Below are 26,764 nucleotides of genomic sequence, written 5' to 3'. Positions count from 1 at the left end.
AATTCAATGACCGAAGAGAGTGTTGTTCTCTCTAAAAGATTCAGAGCTCAAGCAGTTACGTAAGTAGTGTGCGTAGGTAAACAATGATTAAAAAAGATTACAAATAAATATTATCTTGTATTTAATTCGGAATATAAAAAAACACTTAGATAAGATTCTAATCACTCACTTGAAAAGGGTTTCGGTAGATTTTGATGGCCCTTCAAAAACAAACTTGCTCTTGGTTCTCTAGCTCATGAATGGACTTATCATTGTATAGAATGCAAGGCACCACAAAGGAACATTAATAACACCTAAACCAAACATGAAAGCAAAATTCAATGCATCTATAAAGAATCTAATTGAGAATAAATGAAAATCGAAGATCGCATTAATGAACAAAATAAAACTGTTTTGCAACAAATTCGGGATAGTTATCTTGAAGCAACTTGTTTTGTTGCCAGCCTATGCTCCCTTCTTCCAGGTCCAGTAGAATTCTTGAGGTCACTGACTTGAAAAACAGTGGAAATTCCACCGGGTCTAAAATCAAGCTTTCTTATGACTCCACTGGTTGAGGCGGTGGTGGTGGAGCCATAACTTGCTTTCCCACCTCGAACGTTAAATCAAGCTCGGATTCCACGAGCTCGGGTGGCGGCGTTTGTTCTTGCTCTTCTACTATGACCATTGAGTCTTGAGACAGATTCCGTAACGGAAACAGAGACGGTGTAGTAGATACCGCGGAAGCGTCTTCTTGTTGTAATACAAAGGTGAGTCAAAGCCGGTTAGAGTAGATGGCGGCGGCAGAGGTTGGGTTGGAGTTTCACCATCCATTGCTTCTTCGTCGCATGAAAATGTGGAGACAGTGAAGAGAGTGAAGAGTGGAGGTTCAAAAGGGCATTGGAAATGCAATAAGTTGGTTTCTCAAGAGGGGAATCCGGTTTGGAGAGTGCTTCATCAATATCGGGGGTTACCTCGGGTTAAATCGATGTTGTGGATTCTTTGTAAAGGGCGATTGCTGTCCTATGCGGAGCGAATGCGAAGGTTTATGACGGCGGATTCAAGCTGCAAATTCTGTGGAGTAGTTGTGGAAAACCTTCATCATATTTCCGTGATTACGTTGCAGCCAGAGCAACATGGAATACGGTGGTGAAACCAGATCAGTTACGTGAGTTCTATAATATGGAGTTTGAAGATTGGATTATGGTTAATATCAAGGATGGGGAATATCGGCCGAGCTTGAATGAGGACTGGGATTTACTGTTCGGGATCTTCCTTTGGTGTCTTTGAAAGCGTCAAAATATGCTAATTTTGAACCGGAGATGATCCTTTTGAAAGTGTTCTAGCTACAGGGAAATATTGTTGGCGGAAACCTTGAGAGCAAACCTGCTGAAGGTGTCGAGGGGTCAGGGGAGTACCTTGCTTGTTAATCGGAACGTGATGTGGAAGCCACCACCGGTAGGGTATAGTGATGCTTATCGAGTTGAGCACCTCGTGAGTAATTCGAACTCGACTTGGTCAAAATTCGGTAAAAATTTAACTCGGGTTGACTCGACTCTAGACCTTAATGAGTAGAGTCGAGTAAAGTTCAACTCAAATCGATAAGTTCGCGAACAGTATGTTATTTTTTTTATTTTTAATAGTTATCTTAAAAATATTTCTAAATAATAATTATTAATTTGTTAACAAATAATAATAATGATAAATTACTAATATATTTTAATAAATAATAATATTATTAATTTATAATATTATTTTATTATACAATAAAAGAAACCCTAATTTTCAATTTCATTCTTCAACTTCCCCGGTGCCTCCTTCACAACTCAAAGTCTCATCTACTAAACCATTTTTTCCTCTCAAATCTCAAAATCACAAATCACAAACACAAATCACAAATCACAATTTCATCTCTAATTCAACAACCACGACAGGTTCGTTTACCTATCTCGTTATTTTTTCCATTTTAGTTAAATAGTTTAATTTTAGAATTCTTTGTTTTCATTCTCATTTGGCTGTATTTTTTTTTTGTTTGTTAAAATTAACTTGGTTTGAGGTTTTCGATTACTCTATTTTTGGGTTTAGATTTGTTTACATTCAATTGTGCTTATCTTTTGCTATGATATATACAGTAAAATTGTAATTATTTTTCTTCCCTTTTTAAAGAACGACACTGTTACATGGTATTTTCTTCACTGCTTATTTGCTTTTATTTTCACCCAAGCTAAAAACTTGATTCACTGCTGCAATGTTACATGGAGAAAAAAGTAGTATGACTTGCTTTTATATACAATAAACTTGATTCATTTGGACTTATATTGTATCCATTTTGTTGTACACTGGACAAGGGAAAAAAGTAGTATGGACTTATGGTTTAGAAGTTATTTAAGGCATGAGATCTTGCAATGACAAATTGGGTCATTTCTCAATAGTTTAGCAGGATTCAACTACTGCACTTAACACATGAATCAAACAATTTAATTACGGGCACATTTTAACCTTTTTATTGTAAATATTAAACCAATATCTTATTTATAAACAAGAAGCATGCAATTCTACTTCAATTGGTGGCAGATATGGATGCATTTGAGATTTGTATATATTTATCTAAGGCTTATCAGTAAAGTGAAACAAGTTCATTTGAAAGAGAAATTAATGACATTTGTGTATCAGTAAGTAGTAAAAGCAAAAATTAATTCACAGTTGTGGAAATAAATTCAAATTAATTTGCTTTGAATTAGTGGAACAAAAGCTTTACTTATAATGTTTAACTTTGAATGTGTGAGTTTTTATAACAACGGCTTTTGAACATTATACATTTAGAATAATGGGTAGTATATTTATTGTGAATGTTTCTGTCATATATATGATGTAAAGAGCATGCAAGAAACATATGTAATAAAGAGATTTCTTGTTGTGTTCCATGATTGTTTCTTGTTACGCTGATATTTTGATTAAATATGAACAGATGCTTCTAGTGCTCCTGATTCTTCTTTTCGAAATTCCGTGATTGAGGAATTTAATGTGAATGTTGATGATGAGGTGGAGATTGACGATGTTGAGATAGATGATAAGGTAGAAAAAATGGATCAAGAAATGCCTCCAAATAACACTCAAGGAACCACCCAAGAAGATAATTCTGATGTTCCTCCACGTGGCCCTTTTAAGAGAGCAAGACAATCTGAAGTTTGGAAAGACTTGGGAAACCCTGAAATGATATGCAATCAGTGGAAAGTGAGATGTTTACATTGCAAGGAACAACTAAAAGTACTTAGTTCTGGAAGTACTACTCATTATAAGCGCCACTTGGATAAATGTCCACAAAAATGAATGATGTTACGACAACAAAATTTAATTAACTTCCTTCCATCAGATTCAAGTGCTGGATCACCTGATTCTTCATTTGTTAGTGCTTTGCATGATGACAAGTTTGATGTTTTAAAGTTTAGAGAAGGCATTGCTCATTGGATTGTTATGCATGAAAATACCTTCTTAGTTGTTGAAGAAGAAGATTTTAACTTGATGTTGAAACGAGGAATCCCACAATGAAAAAGTGTGTCTCGTCATACTATAAGAAGTGTTGCTTTCAAAACTTATGAGATTGAGAAGATAAAGTTAAAAGAGTTGTTAAAGAGCATATATGGAATTTCATTAACCATTGATCTATGACGTTCAAGTCCGCAAAAGATTGAGTATATGGTTCTTACTTCTCACTTTGTTGATCGTGATTGGAAACTTCAAAAGCGAATATTGAGCTTTGCTCACATACCTCCTCCTCGAAAATGCAAAGACATTGCCAATTGCATATTCAAATGTTTAAAGGAGTGGGATATTGAAAATAAAGTAAGTTGTTCTTCATTTAAGTTATGTTTGCATACTTTTTCTAATGTTATATAAAATTTTATTCACTTATTATATTTATATTTTTTTGCTAGGTTTTCACAATTTCGGTGGACAATGCAACTACAAATGATGTTTTATAGAAATTTTGAAGGATACTTCTCATTGACTAAGAGATTGATTTGTGGTGGAAATTTGTTCCATGTTCGTTGTTGTGCTCACATTTTGAACATTATGGTTCAACATGGGTTGAAGAAAGTGAAAACAATAATCAAGAATGTTCATGATACTGTTGATTACATCAATGGCAGTGAGCATCAATTGAAAAAGTTTGCAGAACTTGTTGGACAATTCAACATAAAGCATAGAAGGTTGGTTATTGAATGCAAGACAAGGTAGAACTCAACTTATGACATGCTAGCACGTGCAATCAAATTTAAAGAGGTATTTTCTAGACTTGCTTTGGAGGATAAAGATTATGTTTATTGTCCTAGTGCTAGTGATTGGGAAAAATTGAGAAGTTGCTTGATATTATAGTTGTGTTTTCCAATGCTACTATCTTTAGATCGGAATATCCAACCTTTAATTTATTTCTTGGTGAAGTTTATAAGATTAAAATGTTGTTGGATGATAAATTGAAATCTCCTAATGAATTTGTTAGTGATATGGTTAAGAATATGAAAGAAAGATTTGATAAGTATTGGGGTGAATGTAATCTACTTATGGCTATGGGTTGTGTGTTGGATCCTCGTTTGAAAATGAAAGGTATTGAAGTGACTTTCCCGGATATGTTTCCTTTAGAAGTTGTTCGAGATAACATTCATAAAGTTCGAGAAACTTTGTATCAACTTTATGATGAGTATGTTAGCTTGTATCAACACTCCTGCTTTATTTGATTTAATAAATAAAGTGGCTAACAATGAAGTGTTGAATAATGTTGAAAAGAATGAAGTTAATTTGTATCTTGAGGATGGATGTGTAATGGATAAAGGTGATCACTTTGAACCTATAAGATGGTGGAAAGATCAATCTTTGAAGTTTTGTATTTTGTCAAGGTTGGCTATTGATATTTTAGCAATTCCGATAACAACTGTAGCTTATGAGGCTACGTTTAGTGCAAGGAGCTGCGTGATTGATTATTATAGAGCGTCTATCTCCGGATATCGTGCAAATGTTTATTTGTAGTGGAGATTGGTGTCGATCTCTCCATGGAGTGAAGAGAAAGAATAAGATAAAACTATTTAAGATTAAGCGTGTTAATTGATTTAGTTTTATATTATTCATGAAAAAGTAAAAAATATTTATTTTAGTTTCTTATTATAAGATATTCTAATTGTTTTTATTGACATGATAGTTATGTTGATCAAGCAAAGGAAATTATTCTCCCAATTTTATAATTTGGTGATTGCAACCACCAATGAATGGAGTGAAGACATGTTGATCTCCTTATTTTTAGGATTAAGTATTGTTGAACATTTTTTTTCAAGAATGTTTTTAATATGTTAGTTTGATGTATTTGTGGATTGTTACTTTGGTGAATTTATGGATTGTTACTTTGCTTTTAATATGTTAATTTGGTGTATTTGTGGATTATTAGTTTGTAATTTAAACTTTGAAATTGTTTCATATACTCTTTGATATTTTTTTGGTTAAATTTGTTAATTTATGTATATATTAAGTTCCATATAGTATTATTAAATTTACTTATAGTTAAAAACAAGTTAAAATTTTTAGTGAGGTTAACGAGCAACGAGCACGAGTCGAGCAATAATTTTTTTAACGAGTACGAGTCGAGCAATAATTTTTTTTAAAGTGCAGAGTCGAGTACTGCCTAACTCGTGATAGACTCGTTCGATAAGCACCCTATCTTATGGCTTGGACACGGGTAGAACCACTTGTGGAGGGTTGATTCGTGATCACTTATATGTTTCAGGTTTCTCGAAGAATATCGGGTGCTGCTCAGTGTTAGAGTCGGAGATCTGGGGTATCTTTTAGGGCTTGAGCATGTCTTGGGAGTTGGATAGGAGGAAGTTGATTGTAGAAGTGGACAGTAAGAAGGCTCCCGCAGAGGTGAACGACGATCCAAGGTTTCATGGCGTTTTTTCGCTCGTTCTCCATATATATTTGTGAGCTGCTGCAGAAAGATTGGGAGTTGATTTTCAGATTTGTTCCCCGCGAGGTTAACTCTACAGCCGATCATCTTGCGAAATTGATATGGAATCTCCCTATTGGTCTTCATCGATTTCCGATTGCTCCCCCGAGTGTTGCAGCTGTGGTTGACACGAATGTAGAATATGAGGTCTGTGCATGGTGTAAGTAGGTTGGGTGCAGCTATATTGGGGTGTTTGTCTTTCTATTAAAAAAAAGAGATGATTATTTGAGTTTGATTTAATTAAAATCCAGTTTTTATTATTTTTAATAAAAATATAGTATAAGATATTTATGTATTTAAGGTTTGAGGTCGAGTTCGAGTTTGAACTGGAATTCAACCTTCAACCGAGCTAAATTTAAAAATGTTGAGTTCAATTTTTTCGGGATCAAGTCAAACTTTAGTTTTTAATTTTGAATTTGAGTTGAACTTCACAATTTTAAGATTATGAGCTTTTAAATTAAATCAAACTCAACTTTAAATCTATTGAATTGAGTCGAGCTTAGGGATGAGAACGTGTCAGGTTTCGGTCAACCCGACCTGACCCAAAAAATTTATATCCTCCACCCAAATCGAGTCCGACACGACTTTTTGAGATAAAATCTGAACTCGTCCCGACATGAAATAATAAAAAATATTATTTTTATTCAATAAAAATAGGGATTTAGTTGAAAAAATAATATATAGAGGGATATTATTGTAATTATCCCTAAATATATAAGGTAAAATTATTTTTTTGGGTCGGGTCGGGTATTTTCCACCATAAACCTGAAATCGAACCGACCTAAACATAACATTTTAAAAAAATTGACTCAACCCGATCCAAACTCAAATTTTTTTAAAAAGTCCGATCCGATTGGGTCAAAACCATCAGACCTGAGTCTCATGCCTATCCCTGATCGAGCTCGAATCAACTTGTTTACAGTCCTAGTGGCGCTTGGCGTTTATTCTGCGACTTGAGGGCCTTAGGCTTAGGTTTGGTTGGACTGGGCTTTGGGCCTTTACGCTTCTTTCCTTTTTTGTTTGGTTTAGGTTTTTAGGTCGAGTTCGAGTTTGAATACAGTTCGAGTTCGAACTTGATTTCAAGCTTTAACCGGGCTAAATTTAAAAATGTTTTGAGTTCAATTTTTTCGAGCCAGCTCGAGCTTTAGTTTTTGATTTTTGAATTTGAGTTGAACTTCACAATTTTAAGATTATGCGCTTTTAAATTAAATCAAACTCAACTTTAAATCTATCGAATTGAGTCGAGCTTATTGATGGGCATGGGTCGGGTTTCGGCCAACCCGACCTGACCCAAAATTTTACATCCTCCACCCAAATCGATTTCGACCCAAATTTTTGAGATAAAATCTAATCCAACTCGACCCGAAATGATAAAAAATATATTTTATTCAATAAAAATAGGAATTTAATTGAAAAAATTATAATATGGAGGGATATAATTGTAAATATCCTTAAATATATAAAATAAAATTATATATTTTTTGGGTCGGATATTTTTTACTCTAAACCCGACTCGACCCAAACCCAATATTTAAAAAAAAACCTAACCTGGTCGGGTTAAAACCCGTCAGACTTGAGTCTCATGCCCATCTCTAGTTGAGCTCGATTCAAACTTGTTTACAGCCCTAATGGCGCTTGGCGTTATTCTGCGACTTGAGAGCCTTAGGCTTAGTTTTGGTTGGACTGGGCGTTGGGCCTTTGCACTTCTTTCCTTTTTTTTTGGTTTGGGAGTTGACCTATTTGGGTCGAGTCCTTTGAATGTTTTAGGGATGAAAGTTTCATATGAAAACAAAATTAAAATTACCTTTAAATTCCTGCACTCTTTTATATTTTGATAAATTAGTCATTAAATATAATCTATTTTTTTAATAAATTTTTTATAAATTTTAAGTTTTTTAATCAACACTGATAATATTAATTTATTTTTTATTTAATTTTCCACACGATTTTTTCTCTATATCATAATTATTTTTAAAAATAAATAAATATTCTCAAATAAAATGATGAAACATATTAATAATTTATTGGTGAATTAAAATTATATTAAATGATTATTCATTTATTGCACAATTGATAAAATGTCTCATTGATAATTTTAAAACGGATGTAATAACATGAATATAAATATTTTAAAATTAAAATTAAAATTATATAAATTAAATTTCTGAAAATAAATGCAAATAACTAAATTTCAAATTACAAAAAGTAGAGACTTAAAACATATTCTAACTAGAAAAAAATCCGAAAAATAGAATTTTTAATTTGCTCCTCTAGAGTAGGAACATAAGGACAATTAGGTAAATACGATGCTATCGGCAAGTCAGAAAATCACATTTCCATGGTAAGAAACACATCAGTCAGATTCAGACAATGGTGGAGACATCGCGGCAGATCTAAACAACAAAAGACGAAGCAGAAGAAAGGTAAATCTGAGCAACAATCCGAATAAACAACGAAACTAGCAGCTGCAAAGAAAGTTTTGGAATGGAAGAGAACAAGGAGTCGGCGGCGTCCAAGTATGACATGAACGCTAAATGGGACGAATGCATCGATCTCTCTCTCCGCCGCTTCGTTTACTCCTCCTTAGCCGGCGCTTTCGGTGGCCTCATTTTCTTCAGTTCGTCTCTCTTTCCCTAATTTTGTTCTTTTTCTCTCTCCTCTTAAGATATTGTTTTCGATTTCCCCAATTGCATCGCATTTAATGGCTACAATTTAGTGTTATTAAGCTAGATGATTAAAAATCATGGATTGCAGATTGGCCTAATTGGTTCTAGAATTATGCTTTCTGATTTTCTGCTTGCCTCCATTTTTCCTTGTTATTGTTTCGTTATATTCTAATTATTTATTTTTCATTTCTGTTTGGCACAAGGTAGCATTGGCTTTTCAAATTGTACATGCGCATACTCCACAATCATAGATTTAGATGCAAATATTATGCATATACATGTACTTGAAATATGTAAGATTTAAATTGCAGTCAGCGGACATGTTCTGGATACATCGTTTTCTATTGTGCTCGAGAACGTAACGAGTCAACTGCAACTAATATCAAGTGCGAATATTGACGGCAAAGAGAGACGTAACTGAAAAATAGCACATTTAATATGGCGTTGTGGCTGCTATTTAAATCTGGTGCTGTATTCTTTAGTATCCATTTAAGTAGGCAACGTTTCAGACCAAGTGGCTTTCTTAAGTAGAAAAGTTTGAGAGACCATATGGTATCGAATGAATCTCGTAGCCTAAGATGTTCGAGCAACCTTGCATTTCTGTGTGTTGGTTTTGATTTGCCTTAAATTCCAATACCAGAACTACCTCCGTTCTGTAATTGCTGTAGATTGCCTAGAATTGATTAAGAACTTGATTACTGCTTTGCTTTGTAGGGAGGGAAGAAGGAAAAGGAATGGATTTTAGTTTTATGCCTCCTAGCCAACTTCAATCATCGAGTTAAAACTTTTTATCATTTCTTCCAAGCAAAGCCTTAACAGTTAACGTGATTATGTATTTAACCTTTTACTATAGGTTCATCTAGGCTGCAGACAGAGTACACTGAGTTTGCTTGAGTTTTCTTGTAGTAGTTGTATGTCCAAGCATTGTAGCTACTGTGCCTTTCCTTTTTGTGCTTTCTCCTTTTCTTGTCTTCCCCAACCCTTCCTTGAATAACTTTGATTTGTCATGCCAGGGAGTCCAGTGACTAGATGGGCATCTGTAGCTTTTGGTGCAGGGGTTGGAATTGGATCTACATACACAGATTGTTCCAGTATTTTGGTGGATATTCTCCAAAGTTGACTCCTAAGCTTGACTATGCTCCTGCACCCAAGGTTGGCCTAATACATTATTGAACTATGGGTTTAATCTTGTTGATTCTTCCTTTTCTGGGTTGCACATTTATGTTCTAATTGTTTAATGGTAATCCTTTGTCTATAAATATTAGAGTTTTCTTCAACCTATTAGCACTTATCTCAAGGTATCAAATGAGTATATGGATTAGCACCAGTGGAGCCAATCTGGGTTAGGTTATAAATGCCCGATATCCAATTTTGTGATCATCGACTTCAACGTTCAACCAACCAACAACTCTATTAGAGCCATATGAGTCATCGATCTGAATCAAAAATTGGTGATTACAAGTGAACTTTTTTTCGTAAGATAAGTTCTCTAACAATAACTTGATTTTTTTCAAATGGAAAGAAAAGAAAGAAATATTGTATATATTGTATTAAGTGAAACTGTGATACTGATGAAATCAGCATATCAAGGATGCTTGTCAATTCTCGTCTAAAGTAGATGATGTTGCCAATTTTTCTGACACTTTTAGTTACTGTCGGTTTAGTTTTAATTATCTAAAATATCAGCATATTAAGGATGCTTCTAAAATTTAGTTATTTCAATGTTATTCTACTTATTATATACTTCAATAATTTTTATAGGAAGTCAACATAGTTCGCTTTCTGTTTCCAGGATCAAGAGGAGTGAGTTGATGTATTTGAAGTTCCTCTAGTTGACAGGTTTAAATTCTGAATTTCATAAGCGATACTGTTTAGTCTTTTCGGGTTTCCCTGGGAGTGTCTTCTGCATTGTAATACGAAGATTATATGTTGGTGGGTAAACAATGAACTGATGCACCAAAAGTTCATTACGAATCCACTTATCTTTTATTCTGTAATTCTATCATGAGTATAAACAATTTGAAGCAGAAATGGAAACAACTCCTATCTTGGTCTTGAATTTTACATGATTATTGTTTGTAGTTGCACTATATTTGTCTACTGAATGTTGATGTCAAGATTCCTTTTCAGATGCTTCATGACATAGGACAGTTAAGGATGTATGCATGGGTCATATTTTGTCTCGTATCTTTACTTTGTTTCGTCTATAGCCTTCAATTTTATTCTTCTCATCTTTGCAAGGGAGAATTATACGAGGGGACAGTCATGGTTTAGGATAGACTGAATAATTGGATTTTTGACCCAGGTGCAATATAAAAGTTCATAGACTTAGCTTATGTCGAAAATTCTTAGGAAAGAGAGAAAATGCATTTTGTTTCTTTCGGTCATCAAAGTTTCTCAAAAGCTCTACATTGCCCACATCCAGTTCTTGAATGGCTTTATATCTCATTAGGCCCCCTGACCTAGTAGCTAGCTTTGAGATGCAGTTAGAGTTTCTTAAAATCATAACCAAGTTCGTTGCCCATTTCGCTTTTTTTTTTTTCGTGTTGTAGTTGTTTACCAACTTTTGAACTTTGGTTTGAATTTCTTTACCCGAAGTTTAAACGATTGTTGACGAATACAATTAACTCTCCAAACTACATTGCACAAAAAAAAAAAAAATTACCCCCCCCTTTTTTCTCTTAAATCCAAATATAACCTTAGAGCTCATTTCAACCATCTTAGTGCACAATGAGTTGAAAAAGGACATTCTATATACATTAAGGGGCATATACATGCACGAACCAAGTGGATTATGTGGTAAGGATAGGTATTATTCCTCGATGACCCGGGTTCGAGCACAATAGATGTCAGGTGTGAGCGTTCATGTCAAAAGGTTGAGAGTTTTCTTGAAAATATACTTGCCTTATATTTATTCCAGATTAATCGAAAAAATAAGGCATATACATCCTTGAGGTCAATTTTTTTATTGGTTAAATTTTCATCCATGCATGCATGTTACACAGTACAATTTTCAATGTTTTCTTACACTTTTTTAATGAATTTTATTTAACTCATTATACCAATGATTCACTGATAAATCAGAAAATCATATACTACTGTTATGTTAATATAAATTTTTACATTTAAATCTATCGACTGATTTATATAGCTGATACAAATTGTTATTTAGTTCATCATTCAATAGTTTTTCTTCGTCTCTTATTATTTTTAATTTATAAGCATACAATCACTTCATGAATATTTAACATGATCCGATTCCTGGAGTGGCCCTGTACATGTCATGGAGGTTTTTTTTGGCCCATAGAGTAACCCGAATGTTTTTTATAAAATAGGGTACGAATATTTTTATTTGAGATCCACAATATTTTTTCACAGTACATTAAACTCATCACGTCGAGGTGATGAGTTCTAATAAAATATTTTTATTCAAAATTTTTGTCTCGATTTGATAAATTTTAATAAAAATATTTTTATTCAAATTTTTATCTCATTTGATAAATTTTAATAAAAATATTTTATTCAAATTTTTTATCTCATTTGATAAATTTTAATAAAAAAATATTTTTATTCAAAATTTTTATCTCGATTTGATAAATTTTAATAAAAAATATATTTTTTAAACTCACTACTTCGACATGAGTTTCATGAACAGTAACAAAAATTACCGTAGATTTCGAAATAAACTTGTACTTGTCTTATTTTCTCAGATAATTTTCTGGTTTGCCCTACTGGGGAAAAATACCTGCCATGATCAGTCGGTTCAAAGGAGACACCAAAGTCGTATTTTTTTGGCGCCCTATGCCCTCTTCATTGCCAACCCTTTCCTTACAAACATCTCATTCTTTGGCTTTGTAATTGTTTAGGATTTTCTTTTGTTAAACGAATTTAAACTTCAAACAAACATTAAAAGGTATTAACATAAACCTGTATGCTTGACACTTATGATATTTTTTTCTTATTCTTTTTAAAATTATTTTAGTTTAATTTTTCAAAGTTTTTTTTCTTCTGATCTTTGAAATTTTTAATCTTTAGTCAATTGAAACTACATGTGAAAAATGTAATAATTTGTTAAATTAACATAAGAAACAATTTCCCTTTAATTGTTAACAATGTGGTTTTTAAAATTTGAGCTAAGATTTTCTCTTTAACAATATGTAAATACCTTATTACTGCATTTAACACTCGTTAGTGTCTTATAGAAATTTTGAACACGTACTAAAATAAAATAAAAATTAAACTTAAGTATGATTTTAAAAAAAATTAAAAGTTTAGGTACTAAAATGAATTAAATTAATAGTTTCATACTAATCACGTAATTTACCCTATAATTTTAACTTGTTTGATAAAACCATGCTTAGGTAGTTATTGAGGCCCTTTTCTTCTTCATTTACTCAATTGAATCGGGTTATCTATAGTAAATGGGGTAGTAGTAAGAATACCCAAGAGTTTAGGGTGAATTCCCATCTAATAACGATTCAGCAATGATGTGTGATGTATGCATATTTGACGAGGAATGTAAATTAAATCAACGGTAAACTATTACTCTTTTAGCTTTTTTTTATAAAAAAGGAATTTATATTACATAGTTTCACAGAACAGAAAAGATTTATAATATAGCAACTTCAAAGAATCAACAACTGTGGGTTTTTAAACTCCACAACCATAGTTCTACTAAATAAGGAAGGGAAGAACAAATAACAATAAAAGAGGGGCAAGGCATTTGTGGAACAATCATTAATTTGCATTGGTTGTATGCTGATGGGAGGCCCTCCTCGGGAATGGGAGAAGGGATGTAGGAGATCTTCTCTTGGGGGTTGATTTTGGCCCATTTGAACTGTTGATGAGGTTGTGTATGATGTCAGGATTTCGAGTCTCGCATACTCTTTTCCTGGACACATCCGAGGACCTCCCCCGAATGGCACAAACGTGTAGGGCGCTGGACCATTTCCTTCGAATCTTGATGGATCGAATCTCTCAGGATCCGGGAAGTATGTGGGATTCTTGTTTGTTGTATGCACCGTCCAAACGCCTGAACCAGTTATACATCAACCATAATGAGATGCCTCTCTAGTATATATGAAATACGGGGGACTTACCTTCCATCCTTTGGAATGGTATAACCGGCGTAAGTAAAGTCGGTAATGGCCTCTCTGAAAGAACCATTAGCAGGTGGAGCCAACCTCATTACTTCGCATGCCACGCACCACGTATACTTCATCTTCTGTATATCTTCCCATCTCAATGACCCTCCCTCTTTGCTTCTCAATACCTCCATTTGCTCTGCACCACTTCATCATTCATTCATCCCCCCACCAAAACTAATATTAATATTAAAATCCAAATCAAAAGTACGTACCTTCAGGACCCTGATATAAACCTCGGGATGATCAGAGAGATAGCTAACGATGAAGGTGATTGCAGTGCTTGTTGTGTCATGGCTGGCTATAAAGAACCCCACGATCTTGTTGCCGATCTCAACCTCCGTCATTCCATCCATCAGCATGCAATCAACCAAGTCCGATGCCACTGTTTTTCGTTTCTCTAATATCTCGTTTTTCTTCTGGTAATGAGGGCCATAGCTGTTGCCGAATTTGCCTCCCGGCTTTCACTGCGCGATTGAAGTCGTGCCTGGAAGATCAATGGCACCGATATGAGACCGGCAGTGGCAAGAGCGAAGGCTTGGCAAAGTTTTCGATCTCATCGGGATCGGTGACGCTCATGAAAAGACGACAAGCGAGTGCGAATGTGTACTTCTTTGAGAGTGGGAAAACTTGGACTTCATTATAGGGTGACCAGTGTTGATTGAGTGCTCTTTCGCCATTTCATCCATCACTGGTATAATGTTGCAGGGACTCTGGCTTGAGAAAGGAGGCAGATAGGCCCGAAGTTTGGTGGATTCTTCTTTAGAAGAATTCTCAACACTGGCTGGATCCATCAAAGCTTTCTTAATGGAATCGGGCCCACCACAAGTCACATATTTGTTTTGGCCGGAGAAAAGGAACTTGTTACCGGCAGCGCCGCAAAAGATGGCCATGTCTTCTCCGAGCAACGATGTGCGGAACACATCGGTGAATATTTGGTAGTTCTATCCGTTATGAATTTCTCGGGTCCCCCCATCTTGAAGCCAACACGTAATCCAAGGTTTCACCAATGTACGGAAACCCTTTCTCCCGGGAGGAAGGTTACGGGTGGCACCACCGTCGCTGGATTTGTATTTGTAAGCAAGTAAATGAAACGACCGACACGTATAGAACTACCAGTGGACCAGTACGGCATCAAAGAGTCAACGGCGTCCATGGCTGCAAGCTTCATCCTGCTATGATAATGTACAACTGTTAATGTATATTTATAGTCGTCATAATCAGCTGCCGATGGAAGGATACCGGAGCCCAAATTTTAGTGTCCTGCATTTATCCCTCTTTTTGTTTTGGACGATAATAAGTTTATCCAACTCTGTCAAAGTTTGGAATCTCCACCTAGTTTTCTTAACTGGAAATCTTGCTAATATACTATTCCATCAACGGTGCTTATTTTCGAAGGATAAACCGCACAAAATAGCATTAAATTTTAAGATTCATGTTGATTGACCATCGGATTTTAAATTTTCTAAATTATAATACTGATTTTTTTTTACTTGCACTGAATCATTAACATATTATCAATACGATGACATAGTAATTAGGTGTTGATGTGGTAGTGACAGGAAAATCAAAAAACATTTTTTATTCCATCTCATCTTCTTCATTAAAAATAAAAAAAAACTTCATCCAATTTTTAGTTGTTGGAAATCACCATTCCCTCACATCTTTTACGATCACCTTCGACAATAATTAACTTTCGCTCTCTGCCACTTTTTCAATTTAAATTTTCTCAGAATCTCTTTAAAGTTCACAAAATTAAATAAAAAAACTATTATTTTCGGGATTTGAAGCTTTTCTCAAATTTGAAGAGTATTGGATGTTTGTTTGAAAATTTAAACGAAAATAAATATTCTTTTTAGAAGACAAGCCTTGAAACTAAACTTATTATACGAATAATTAATCATTCTAACTTAAAATTATAATAATAAATAGTTTCAACTCATAATTAAAGTATCCACTAAAAAATAATTAACAATTATGCTTAGACAAAATTGATGTCTATTGAAAATCATAACATATATAATCAGAGTTTGGTAAAGGTTAGACTTGTTATTTTTTATGGCATGAAAGATAGACTTTATTTACAGTTAGTACTACAATTTCTATATTATTAAAGAGCTTTAGGGTGTGTTTGGTTAACAGAATGCAAGATTATCGACGGGAATAGGATTACCGATAGGAACAAGATTACTGAGAATGTTGTATTTTGTGTTTGGTTCGTTTAGAAGGAATGTAAGATTATAATGTTTGGTTAAAGGAATAAAAGAGTATTAGAATGTATATTTTACCAAATTGTCTTTATTATATATTTGTTTTTTTAACAATTTGAATTCTACTATAATATTACTATAATTAATTTATATATTTTCTTTTAAAATTTTAAATTCATAACATTTATATAATTTTTTTACAAAATTGAAAAGATAAATAAGTTTAATGAAATGTACAATTTTATTTGAACTTCATATAATTCTAATTATGGAATTTTTTTAAATCTAAAATAGTTTAAATATAAATTTATAATTTAACATTCGTATAATTTTTTTTATTCAACTAAAGAAGAAGGATATTTTTGGGGGGGAAATTAAGGGCATTTTAGTCTAAAATGCCGGAAATGTAACAATACCTAAGAGAAGGAGATAATCACATTCCCTATAATATACCACAAAATATCACTGTTGGGAATAAATTATTACTGTGGTTGAGAATGTTTGACAACCAAACAGAGGAATGACATTTCATTCCCACGATAATGTTAGATACCCTGAATCAAACACCACCTTAATTAAAACCTAACAATGAAACGAAATTATAAATTACATTCAAAATTGCAATTAAATATATATTGTTCGATAATATTATAAGATACAGTAGAAATTTCGAGGAATACCCAGGTCAAGAAATAATTTAATTTAAATAATAATTAGGATTTATATATTGCACTAGCTTGTCTCTAACAACAAGTTTCCTAGTCCCCTTTCCTTTCTCTTTGTATAAATTAGATTCTTTTATTTGTTCTTTTCTGAGCTTCGTTTTTCTCCTGTAAGTAGTCTATAAGCTTATTCTACTTTCTCTCTCTCTCTCTTTTTTTTTGTTACAGCTTATTGTACTCTGTTATTGGATTGAAGTCGATTCGAACGGCAAAAACACCCTTACAAGTTTCCAGATTCTTTTGGGTTTGCTTTTAAATTTGTTAGAGCTCGGTCCTTTACTCATGAATAAAATTTAGTGCTGTCTGGTTCTTGGATTGAACTCGGGAATTAGAAAACAAAAGCACCTTGAAATTTTCCCGATTCTTTTTGCTAGTTTGACTAGATGGTCAATTTGGAACTTTGACGTGCTGAGCGGATTTGAATATTTAATCTTTTCTGGTCACTCAATCATTAAATCTTTGCATCGCAGTGCCATGTGAGCACAAAACCTTGATTCCTTAAAAGGCTTAGTCCCAAATCGAGCTGGATAGATTTAAATTTATTAGAACCCGATCGTTTACTTATGATCACATTTTTATTTTTCGTAAAATTGCATTTTCATAGCTGTAGTGAAGCTACGTACGTCCTTGACTTTTGAGCCCGGATTTTTATTGCACATGGTTTTCCATTTTTTTTGTGAAATTTGGATTTTTGTCGTTAGTATTTAGAAGGAAAAAATAGCGATTCTACTGAGGTTTAAGCCATGTGACAAGGTTTGAGGAGAGTTTTTAACCTGGTTGATTGTAATAATTGATGTTACAGCTTAATTTAGGCGTTTTAAATTTTAATACAGTGGGATAATCAAATCGATTCTATTATTATTAGAACTCCATGAACAGCTTTTATTGAGTTCCAATATTATTATATTTTCTATTTGTTATTTTGATTATTGGAGTTGACTACTTTCCTTTTCTGGCGAAGTGGTTAATGGTGATTTTGGTTCATAGATTAGTGTAACTTGACCATTAGAAAAAAATGGAATTTATCGACAGATGAGATGCACTTTTTTAATTTCAACGTTGAAATTATTGTGTTGAGGGTAAATGTGTTTTCTAGTATTGCAGGTAATTGTATATGATGGTGGAAGTGCAATAGATGATGATTGGGAGTTACCCTTACCTTCAAATGGTATTAGGACTGTGGTTTTAGTTGGACGTACTGGCAACGGGAAAAGTGCAACTGGCAATAGCATTCTCGGAAAGAAAGCCTTCAAATCAAGGCTAGCTCATCCGGGGTTACAAGTACTTGTGAATTGCATAAAACAGTGCTCAAAGATGGGCAAATTTTGAATGTCGTTGATACACCTGGTATAGTGTCTTCTGACGTTGTTCCTATTATATTCGATGGTTGTATCATTAACCGGGTCATGGAAAAGGTTATTCTTTCCTCGGCTATCAATGCATTAACTATTAGGACTAATTTAACATGCCATTGCAGGGTTGTTTGATTTCTCAGCTGGATCTGAATTCATTGGAAAAGAAATTGTCAAATGTATTGATCTTGCCAAGGATGGAATCCATGCAGTTCTTGTTGTTTTCTCTCGGTTAGGACCCGTTTTTCACAAGAAGAGGAGGCTGCATTGCATAGTTTGCAGACTTTGTTTGGAAGCAAATTGTTAACTACATGATTGTTGTGTTTACTGGTGGGGATGAGCTGGAAGAAAATGAGGTACATTGGAAGATTATTTGGGCCGTGAGTGTCCGCAGCCGCCGTTAAAGGTTTCTTCCTAAACTAAATGCAACAAGAAGTTTCATTTTTGTTTGACTTTGTTGTAATCAGTTCGCTTCTCTGTTGAGGTCTGAAGGTTACTATCCTGATGAGGTGATGGTTATAAAGAAAAATGTGTCGTAATAGGCTTAATATCATGTTTTCCATGAATTTGATTTAGATGCGGTTAGATGATTATTTTATATTATGTATCATGTGTGCCTGTTGGGATCAGTGATCAAATCATTGTTGCTTGTGTTGGATAGCATAAACTTTATGATCAGTTCGTTTTGTCTTTCTTCAAGGGCTGCTAGATCAATGGGTGGTTTGGTTTAAGAAAATCTCGAGTTTTGGTGTAATCTCCCTATAAGCATTTATGTTCACTGTTCCTTTTCTCTATACGAAATTTATAAATTTTGTTCATTTTTGTCTCTGGTCTCTGCCTTCTATTTAAAGTTTATTTGCACAAATTTTTGTGTGGACTATTTCCTTGAGCATCAAGATAATTCTTAAAAATTCTATCAATGTAATTATGATTGGTATTTTTGTATGCTCTGAAATTGGAGGAGAACGGAGATGCTTGCGTGGCATAGAATTTTAGGCTTTGGGTGAAGCATATATCTCTTTCATGCATTGAATGGCTGAATAATCTTTTCCAATTCACATATTGATACATATAATCTGATCTTATGCTACTATTGTTTTTACTTGTATTGGAACTTAAGCATTGTTGGTGTGCGATAACAACAAATACTTATTTTTTCTGTTACTTCAAATTGATCAGGATATTCTAGGTCTTTGTGAAAATCGTCTTGTTCTTTTTGACAACAAGACTAAGGATGAAACCATGAGAGTGAAACAAGTTCAGGATCTTGTCTCACTTGTGAACATGGTCATAGAGCATAATGGTGGGAAACCATATACTGATGAGTTGTTTGCGGAGCTGAAGGTTAAGTCTTTACTTTCTTTTTCAGTTTGTTGTGATTTTATGTGAATTAATCTGTAGTAATTACACAGAAAGGAGAAACTAAACTCCGTGATCAAAAAGAGTGGTTGCTGCTCTAAAGGGCTACTCCAAGCGAGAAATATCCGAGTTCAAGGAGCAGATTGAAAGATCATATGAAGAGCAGCTTATGCGAATTACTGAAATGGTAACCTAAGTATCTTTCTTGTTATATTCAATGATGACGCTATTTCTGTTTTCATCTCAGATTTTAAAGATCGTTTTCCCCTTGGCCATATTCTAGAGATCTTTGTTAATGTATATAATTCAGTCAAGTAAAAGTATTCCAATGGTTGCAACCCAGGTCATAAATAAAACCTGATAACACAAGGGAAAGCCAAGTTGTGAGATAAATGTGTGCCTTTAAAACTTAAAGTTTGGTGCTATTGCCTCATTTTATATCCAAAACGTAACCATGTGGCCTTTTGAATCTTACACCATGTTTTCCCATATACCCCTTTAAATTATATATGATGATGGGAATCTCACGAGTCTTTGTATTCCTGTTTCCCTGAAGTGTTGGATTTTGCCTTGTCTAATCTTAATTTGATGCGTTTAGGTATTGGTCAGCATAGTTTAGACATCAAATATAGTTTTTACTCTTATACCGCGTCGTGTTTGTGTATTTACCATGTTTACGGTATTTTATATTGAGATAGTCACGTATTCATGTTATATTTTTTTTGCACTGTGTTGTGTTTTAGTTTTCTTGTGTGGTGTCTAATATCGAATCAATCTACCAAGTTGGCTGGTTGCATCTTGTGCTTTTGCTTAGTGCTTCTCATGTCTAAGCATGGATATGTCCTTTGCACAGTTTTGTCTAATGAATGATGATGTTTGTATAGGTCGAGTCAAAGCTGAAGGAGACGACCGCCAGGCTGGAGCAGCAGTTAGCAGAGGAGCAGGCGGCGAGGCTGAAGGCAGAAGAGATGGCACAATTAGCTCAAATAAAATCAAACGATGAAATTCAGGAGCTTCGAGAGAATCTAGAAAGATCACAAAAAGAGACGAAGGAGCTCCGCAAGCAAGCTGCTCGCTGCACCATCCTCTGACTTAAGCCACTGTCATGGCACTGAGAAAATGACTCTATCACTAAGATTTTCATTCTTTTAAAGTTGGCGTGATTCACATTATTTAAATCGTGCCTCTGTTAATATTCAAGCGTTAAGAGATAACAACACTGGCTTTATTGTTATATGTTCCTTATTTAATCAATTGTCCGATTGGGCTTTTCAGTTTAACCAATAATCCTTGAATATTTTGAAAATAATCTCGAAGAATAGGGGTTCTAATGTTTATGCTCCGTTAATCTATCTTTTCAGCTAGTAGGACAGGTCTTATGGTTGGTTCTCCCAAGTTGCAAAGTCTTTTTAACTTGTTTTAATGTTAGATTTAGCCATGTAAATGGACGTGTAGCTACTGAATCATCAAACAAATTATAAGAGTATTGTTTGATCGGCCTAGGTGGGTTCATCAGCTGTTAGTGTTCACTTATTTAGTTTAGACAAGACTCACGGTCGATAAACGTTGATTAATAATTTTAAGGAGAGAGAGGTTCATAAAGAAAAAGATAATGGAAGGTATTAAGATTATAGAGAGCCTTCATTCATGTGATTTTATGGAGAGAATAGTTCATGAGAAAAAAGATAATGGAAGGTATTAAGATTACAGAGTAACATAGAGCCTTCATACATGTAAACAGTTGAGGATATTTATAATGATTTTTAGTGTGTGATAATTGGAATATTATAATAACTATTTGTAGGTTGATAAAACTAAGAATAATTTGTAATTATACCTTGAATTTTGTCCTAGTAAATTCCCAAGTCCAATTTAAAAAAAAACCATATTATAACTCTAGTTGTTTAATTAAAACGAAGATTTAAGTGTATAGTGGAAGAAGGATTTGAGGAAGAAGGTAAGTGGTGGGAGAGAGAGTATATAGGAATTAAACGAGTGTGAAAAAGAAGGTTGTCGACCAAAATCGATATTTAAAGTGGGAAAGTGATGGGGGAGAATCCAAGGGGAGGAATATAAGTGTTGAAGCTCTAGACCCAGAGAGAAGCAACTGTTAGAAAAGTTGTTTGGACAATGGACCAAGTTAAAAGAAGGCATTGCAACAACCTCGAAGCTAGTTCAAACTAGTGGGAGGTTGTATGCACAAGATATTTGATCATCATATCCGAACAAATTGAAGAAGAAGAAGAAGATCAAAGATCGAAAGGATGGGTCGAGGAAGAGTTGAGATGAGGCGCATTGAGAACACGATGCACCGGCAGGTTACCTTCTGCAATCGGCGAACTGGCCTCCTTAAGAAAGCTAAGGAGTTCTCTGTGCTCTGCGATGCTGAAATCGGTGTTGTCATTTTCTCCGCTCATGGAAAGCTCTATGAACTAGCCACCACAGGGTCTTTTCTATTCTCTTCTCCCCCTTTACACTTTCATATGTGTTGCGCAATACGGCTATCGAATAGAGCAACTGATAATTTCATAAAATAAAAATAAAGATAAAGAAGACACAAAGTGGAAAATCCCTAAATAATATAGGGTAAAAACCACGGCAATGGTAGAAGAATTTCACTATGAGAAAATATGAATTACAACTTCTCTTGATCTAACAAGGAGAAAACAATAACAATTCTCTCTTGATAAAAAGGAGAAAACAACTCTCAAGAAAACTCTCTAAATTCTCTAGTATTAGGAGAAAGCTGGAATGATTTGGGATGATTTTGAAGCTAAACGGATTAGGGTATTTATAGTTGAAGCTTAAGGACTAATCCTATAAATACCTTAAAGTATAATGACTAAACTGCAATTATACCATTGCCCAAAAATCAACATTTTCCAGCTACTTTTCGGTGCATTAATTTTGTTTGACTATTGATGCCAATTTGCTTGGAACTTTCGATGATTGCATACATTTTCAACAATCTCCCACTTGAAGATTAGATTGGAACAATCATATCTTCACACCATTCTTTCTACCTTATACCTTCATGTTGTTTACGTTTCTAACAGGCCACAAGAGGATCGACACCAGGTAAATTTATCAACATTGATCTCATTCATCATGAAATCTGCTATGTTTTCTTTGGTATGGATTTTCTGCATATCTACCTGTAACAGCCCCAATACCGGGTTAGTGACTAAATTGTAAAACTTCAGAATTTGGCGACTAAAACATAATAATTGAATAGTATTATAATTGGTATAGGGTTAAATTGCAAGGAAGAAGGAATAGAAGGGTAGAATAGTCATTTGCATGAAAAATAATTAAAGAAGAGATATTTATATTAACTCCACGTGGAAGAGAAGAAAGAAAAAAAAGGTTACAGAGTTCTCTTCTTCTCTTTTTTCTCTACACGTGAAGAAGGCAAAACAAAGGTGAGATCTTTTAAAAGCTAATGGTTTGCTGAAATTTAAGTCTGGTTTTGATCCTTAGATGCTAATTAAGCTTATGGAAAGCTTAATTTGTTTTAAAGTAACAAGATGAAGAAGTTATAAGAGATTAAAGAAAATGAGTTTTTAAATGAATTTATGGAAAAGAGTTGATAAGTTGAATTTGAAGATAAATTTGACTTGACATCATGCTAATTAAGGAATATGAAGTGTTAGAATTGTATTTAGAACATATTAAAATTTGAGTATGATTTTTGAATTACATATGAGAGATAGGATTTTGAGGTTAAAGATGATTTTCATGGATATAAGTTGGTTTAAGTAATGATGGTTGAGTTTAATGACATGATATGGGTTTAAATAGAAGAATTGAGTGAATAATTGATGATTTTCGGGCTTAAAATACAAATTTTGGGTTGTGTGCATCGATGCATTATCAAATAATTGAACATCAAATGCAATTAGTGCATCGATGCATGAGGAGTGCATCGATGCATGGGGAGTGCATCGATGCACCTACTTAAAATACAAACTTCGAATGGGATTTATGTACCGATGCATAGATAGTGCATCGATGCACCCGTCAAGTGATGCATCGATACATGGTGTAGTGCATCGATGCATACCTTCATTAAAAGATAAAAATAGCTTTCTTTTTAGCCTAAGGAGTGATATTTTAGAATATATCAATTAGTATACTGATATGTATTAATGTATTACTATGTAGATTTAGAACGTAATCTCGTTCCGGAACAATCGAGAGATTATAATTGAGTCAAAGCCAGGCTAAGGTGAGTGCCCATACTGGATAGAATTGTATGGAGATAAGACTTGCGATAAGTCTATCTCTTATAGTTGAATTCCTGATTTCATATTCATGTACATGCATCCACATATATATATTGGATATAGTGATTTCATGTATAGTTCATTTATGCTTTACTATGATATTATATGAAAGAATGAAATTGTCAGAGGATCAATCCAGGTATGTGAAATAATGAAAGTGATCACATGTGTGTATATGAACTGAAATACATATGTATATGAAAAGTGATTAGAATATATGAAAATGAGAAATACATTCCTATTTAAGCCCATGTGAGTTAATATGAGAGCTGTAGGTATAATTGGCATGCCAAGAGTTAAGGGTTCTACGTGGTCATTCGGGACATATATGTGGTACTTTGGTACACTTATTTGGTCTATTGTATTATGTATATGGTTCTTAAGGAGTGGTCATTCGGAACAATCAGTGGTCCTTCGGGACATAGTGGTCCTTCTGGACAAATATTCAGTGCCCCTTGAGGGAATTATACGAGCTGTGGTGACAACATAGTGCACAACCTCTATGTACTCACATACCTTTATTCTCAATAATGTACATGAGCAATCCAAAGATAAATTAAAGTGAAATTAGAATAAAAATATATGTCTTATATGTGCATACTATCATCATATATGTTATAGTATAATACATATATGTAAGTTAAGATGTCATGATCAATGGTAAGGGATGCATGTTCATAAATTCATTGTTATACATGTGTATACATATATTTATTTTATGCCTCACTAAGTCTATGACTTAGCGTATAAGTGATTTATATGTAGGTACCAAGAATCGAGAAGAACAGAAATAGGAGTGGCAATAACAACAGCACTACCAGAAGATCAGATCAGAAGTAACTGATAAAGTATGTATTTTGTCATGTATAGTATGTTGGCATGTAAGTAAAGTGTCAGTTATAAATGCTTTGATCGATTTTGGTTGTTTTGGTTATTTTATGTAAATAAACCGCTTTTATGTTAATGGAGGTTTTAAATTTTCCTTGAAGTTTTGTCAAGAGTCAAAGTTTGAAAAGTCAATGTGACACCTCAGACTCGTATTCGGGTCAGATACGGGTTGGGGGTGTTACACTACCGTCACTTCTTCCACCTTTTCACGAATGAAATGGTACTAAACTCGTATGTGCTTTGTCCTTGAATGAAATGTTGGATTCCTTGCTAGATGCAAGGCACTTTGACTGTCACAAAACAAATAGACATACTCCTGATTGTGCCTAAGCTCCTCCAATAGCATCTTCACCCAAATTGCTTCTTTACTGGCTTGTGTAGCTGCTACATATTCTACCTCTGTTGTGGATGTAGCCACAACTGACTGTAATTTTTGAAACCCAACTTACAGCTCCACCAGCAACTTTGAACACATATCCTGTAGTAGATTTGTTTTTATCCAAATCCCCTGCTAGTCAAAATCGACATACCCATTAATAAGTAAGTCTGATCCTCCGTAATATAATGCAACATTTGAGGTCTTTTTGATGTATCTCAAAATCCTCTTTACTGTATTCCAATGCTTTTTGCCTGGATTCACCAATTTACCGACTAACCACTCCCACTGCTTGTGCAATGTCTGGTCTTGTGCATATCATAGCAAACATTAAACTTCCCACTGCTGATGCATATGGTACTCGAGACATCTCCATCATCTCTTCTTCACTGCTAGGACTCATACTGGAGGATAATTTGAAGTTAATAGGAAGAGAGGTAGAAATTGGCTTAAAATCTTGTATGTTGAATCGTGACAAGATCTTCTTCAAGTAATTCTTTTGTGAAAGCCAAATCTTCCTATTACTTCTGTCTCGGTGAATTTGTATCCCTAGAATCTTGTTTGCTGATCCCAAGTCATTCATTTCAAATTCCCTAGCCAGTTGTGCCTTCAATTCATCAATATGATCTTTGTTGGGTCTTGCAACCAACATGTCATCCACATACAACAACAATATAATAAAATCGTTATCACCAAACCTCTTGAAATAAGCACAAGGGTCTGCATTAAGTCTGTTGTATCCAAGGCACATAATGAAGGAATCAAATCTCTTATACCAACACCTCGGCGCCTGCTTTAGACCGTACAGAGATTTGTTCAACCTATAAACCAAGTTCTTCTTTTATTTTTCTTCAAAACCTTCAGGCTGGAACATATAAATATATTCTTCAAGATTTCCATGAAGAAAAGCTGTTTTAACATCTAGCTGCTCTAGATGTAAATTCAATGTTGCACACATTGCCAAAACAACTCGAACTGTTGTTAGTCGAACCACAAGAGAAAAGATTTCATTGAAATCAATACATTCTTTTTGAGCATATCCTTTGATCACCAGTCTTGTACGATACCTCTCAACTTGATCATCACTATTTCGCTTGATTTTAAAGACCCATTTGTTACCAATTGGCTTCCTTCCTTGTTTTAGTGGCACAAGGTCCCATGTATTATTTTTATGAGGGCTTCAATCTCTTCTTGCATTGCCATCATCCATAGTGAAGCCTCTGAGCTGTTTATTGCCTCCTGGTATGTTGATGGCTCACCGTTCTCTGTTAAAAGGCAGTATGCAATATTTCCTTCTATAACATAATCTGAGTGCCAATTTGGACGTCTTCTCACATGATCTGATTGATGAGTTATTGGAGCTTCAGAACTCTCTGGTTCTTGTTCATCATGTACTGGTTCTGTTTTAGAAGAATCTCCTTGTTAAACCTCCTTTTCCACATGTATCTGTGTAGTCTCTGACTTTTCAATGCTATCATCGTCTTCTTTTCTTTGTAGTTTATCTTCTAAAAAGATAACATCTCTGCTAATGATCACTTTGCGGGCAGTGGGATCCTATAAGCGATACCCATTTACACCATCAACATACCCCAAGAATTTGCATTTCCTAGATTTTGGATCCAGCTTTGAAATTTTTTGGGAGTTGTACATCACATACACAATACTTCTAAATACATGGAGGTTTGAATAATCAACTGGTTTATCAGTCCATATCTCCATTGGTGTCTTCAGCTCTATTGCAGTTGATAGAGCTTGATTCACCAAATAACAGGCGGTATTGATTGCTTCTGCCC

General features: G+C 34.2%; 2 long non-coding RNA genes and 2 pseudogenes across 2 annotated transcripts; 3 read left to right on the top strand and 1 right to left on the bottom strand.

The window, feature by feature from the left end:
- The first annotated feature begins 1,798 nt into the window (after window positions 1–1,798).
- Window positions 1,799–6,153, top strand: LOC120158894. The gene is made up of 4 exons (XR_005519291.1): window positions 1,799–1,910; window positions 2,945–3,819; window positions 3,912–4,260; window positions 5,750–6,153. It is a non-coding gene; the product is annotated as an uncharacterized LOC120158894 (long non-coding RNA).
- A 2,105-nt stretch (window positions 6,154–8,258) lies between these two features.
- On the top strand, window positions 8,259–10,660 carry LOC120158891. Its single transcript, XR_005519290.1, has 3 exons — window positions 8,259–8,585; window positions 9,648–9,786; window positions 10,427–10,660. It is a non-coding gene; the product is annotated as an uncharacterized LOC120158891 (long non-coding RNA).
- A 2,607-nt stretch (window positions 10,661–13,267) lies between these two features.
- Window positions 13,268–14,949, bottom strand: LOC120158925 (annotated as a pseudogene).
- A 2,844-nt stretch (window positions 14,950–17,793) lies between these two features.
- LOC120158924 overlaps window positions 17,794–26,764 on the top strand; it is a 29,216-nt pseudogene continuing 20,245 nt past the window's right edge.

The sequence above is a fragment of the Hibiscus syriacus genome, unplaced genomic scaffold, assembly GCF_006381635.1.
Source record: "Hibiscus syriacus cultivar Baekdansim isolate YM2019G1 unplaced genomic scaffold, ASM638163v2 tig00111332_pilon, whole genome shotgun sequence".
Lineage (NCBI taxonomy): Eukaryota > Viridiplantae > Streptophyta > Magnoliopsida > Malvales > Malvaceae > Hibiscus > Hibiscus syriacus.
This window is presented reverse-complemented; position numbering and strand designations above follow the sequence as displayed.